Here is a 3,342-nt window from a genome sequence, read left to right as displayed (position 1 = left end):
CCCACATATCGCACACTATGCCTTTTATCCTTAGAGGTATGTGGGAGGGCGTTGGGGGGGGGCACTTATTAGGACTTTCTGTTGATGAAGAAAAACACCAACTCTGATTTACCTAAGAGCACAGGAAATTCTGGAGGAACTGAACACCCGGGCTATGAAAAGACCAGGAACCAGGGGAAGCAAGAGAAGTTCATAGACAACCCTCCTATGTCCTCTGGATGATTTAGACAGATGATGTTTTAAATCTGTGTCTTTCTCTGCAGGAGTAAACCTCCTGGGAGTGATACATGCTTGTCCTTAGGTAGGTCACCTACTACTTTTGTAAACCTAAAAGGACATGAGATTAAGGGGTAGGTTATCGTGGAATCCAGGAGAGGCATCACCCGGAGGAAGAGACAGTATAAGCAAAGCAGAGAGGTCAGAGGCAGAAATATGCGGTGCAATAAATAAATAAATAAATAAATAAATAAATAAAATTTCCAAAATAAAAAAGAAATATGCTGTGCATATAAGCCAGTCCCCAGAATGCCCCTGATAAGCCTCAAGATGTGGAATAGTCCCCTGATCCTACCCTGGATCAGGATAGATCTCTGAAACCAGGAGCATATGGCAGGAGTGAAGAAGATTCGTGCCTTCCAAGTCAAGGCCATAAAAATCATTGGAATTCCTGCCCTGATCTCCTAGAGTGTTTACTCTGGAAAAAGCCAGCTTCTATGCCGCAAGGACACTGACTCGGAGAGCCCTATAGGGGCCCCATGTGAAGAGGGACTGAGACCTGCCTTAATAGTCAGCACCAACTTGCCTACGATGGAAATAAACCACCTGGGAAATGGATCCTCCGGGTCTAACCGAGGCTTCAGATGACTTCCACCCCAGTGAACATCTGACTGCAATCTAGGAAGAGGCCTAAAACAGAACCTGCCCAGTCGGACTGTTCCAAATTCCGGAGCCACAGAAAGCGAGAGAGATAACAAGTAATTATTGTTGCTTTAAACCACCAGAATTTGAGTAACTAGTTGCATGGCGATAGATAGCTCATAAAGTGACCTTCCGCCACTAAAGAGAAAGCTGAGAGGTTTATGAACAAGTCAAGCCAGCAGAAAGCAGAGCATAGACTTAATTCATCAATAAGTGTGTATTAATTATCTATAAAATAGTGATGCAATATTATATAATAGTTAACGGTACGACCTTTGAAACTAGACTTCCTAAGTTAGTGTCCTAATGACTCCACTGTGTGGTCTTCAGCAAATTGCTTATCTCTTTGGGAGATAATACCATTTTCTCTAATTTATAGAATGGAGATGATAAAAATGATACTTAATTCAAAGGTTAATTGTGAAGATGATATAACATGATCCAATAAAATGCTTAGAACTTTGAGTGGCAAGCATATAATAAGTTCTATGATATGTAATATATTTTGTATAAGGTACATATATTACATGTATACCTACATGTGTTTTTCACATACACACATACATGCAGGCACTGACACACATTTGTATACTCATTTAATTCCTATACAACCTTATGAAACATACGCTACTATATTATCCATTTTACAGATGAAGAAACCAAAGAATGGACAGTACAGCATAGAGCCTTACTCCAAATCCAGACAGTTTGTTACCAGAGTTTGCTAATACGATATAGAAACCTCCAATTAATTAGGACATGTGTCACAAATACTTGATATTATTGAGAAATTGTACTAGTTGATATTGGAACTATCTGTCATCTTTTTTTTTTTTTCTTAAGGAGGTTGCATTTTAGATGAGAAAATGAGATTGATAATAAGAAAATCAGACTTGTTAGGAATATTTTGCTTTATAGAAAAAGGGATGCTTCATTATGAAGAATTAAGTTACAATTCATAAAATGGTCTCTAAGAACTAGTAATGGGACGATACCTCCACACAAACTTGTTCCTGATAGAATCATTATGTATACACATTTGGGGTTTCTGATATAATGTACACCAAACATTCAAATGTGGTTTAGAGTTTTTCATCCTTTCCCTCATTGCCAGATTGTCAGCCGGCATTTGTCATTGTTTCCCATTGTACAACCTTGGAAGTCTCCTTAAACTGCCCCTGTGTGTATTCCAAACTTGCTTTGAATTGAGAAAATAAATAGCCGAGCATGATAAATTGAATAATGTACTCAAAAATTCATGTCCACCCAGACCTCAGAATGCAGTCTTATTTGGAAATAAAATTCTTTGCAGATGTATTTAGTTAAGGTAGGATGGGGTCATACTAGATTAGGGTGTACCCTAAATCCAATGACAGGTGATCTCATAAGAAGAGGAGAGAACACACAGAGACAAGTAGAAAAGAAGGCCACATAAAGACAGAGGCAAATAGTGGAGTGATGCAGCTCCAGGCCAATCAAAGCCAAAGTTTGCTGGGAGCCACTTGGAAAAGGCAAGACAATATTTTTCCCTCCAGCATTCCTAGGGTAGCATGGTGCAGCCAACACCAGGATTTCAGACTTCTAGACTCTAGAACTAAGAAGATAAATTTCTGTCATTTATAGCCATCAGACACAGCTAGCGGATTCCTTACCCAGACCCAGCTCTGGGGCCAAGCACTCCGCCTCCCTTGTCTGCCAGCCAGAGGCCACTGAGCCCAGCCCCCAGCCCCAGTAGCAGTGCCATGGCCAGGTGGAATGCCCACAACCACAGCATCACGGCAGAGGGCCCCTATCACGACTTGGCCATCATGGGCTATATGGACTTGCCCTCCATCAGGGCCACCTTATGGGAAAAACCTTCATCAACCTCTTGCCAGCTGAGGTCGGCACCCTGGGTGGTAAAGACTGGTCAAGTTTTTTTGTTTGTTTGTTTTGTTTTTTTTTTTGTGAATGGACTGACACCTAGGAACCAGAAATGTTCTGTTATCAGGGACTCACTGCTGCAGGGCAGGGAGTTTACCGTGGATCTTCCTACCAAAAGCACCCACAGAGCTCCCACGTCCATCACTGTTACCAGGACTGCAAAGATGCTAGTTCTGCTGTTGGCCAAAGGTGTCCATGGTGGTATGATCAACAGGAAATGTTTTGAAATGGCCTCCTGCCTGGGGCGCTCCCAGTGCTGACCTCATCTGTCCTTTCCCCACCACTCCGCACTGCTTTTGCACCCCTCTCCTTCCCATACACACACATACACCATTTTATTCTGGGGGCCATTACCCTACACCACTTATTGCTGCCAAAACCACATGGGCTGAGGGCTACAGCTGTATGGACACACACCCACCCCTACCCATACCCCTTCTCTGTGTGGTTGGAAAATCTTTTTGTTTGGGAGTTTTGTTTTGTTTTCTAAATTTAAAAAAA

General features: G+C 42.0%; 1 pseudogene; it reads left to right on the top strand.

The window, feature by feature from the left end:
* Window positions 1-2,660: 2,660 nt before the first annotated feature.
* LOC100856188 lies at window positions 2,661-3,101 on the top strand (annotated as a pseudogene).
* Window positions 3,102-3,342: the final 241 nt, after the last annotated feature.

The sequence above is a fragment of the Canis lupus genome, chromosome 13, assembly GCF_011100685.1.
Source record: "Canis lupus familiaris isolate Mischka breed German Shepherd chromosome 13, alternate assembly UU_Cfam_GSD_1.0, whole genome shotgun sequence".
Classification (NCBI taxonomy): Eukaryota; Metazoa; Chordata; class Mammalia; order Carnivora; family Canidae; genus Canis; species Canis lupus.
Note: the sequence above shows the minus strand (reverse complement) of the source record. Positions and strands in the feature narration are given on the sequence as shown.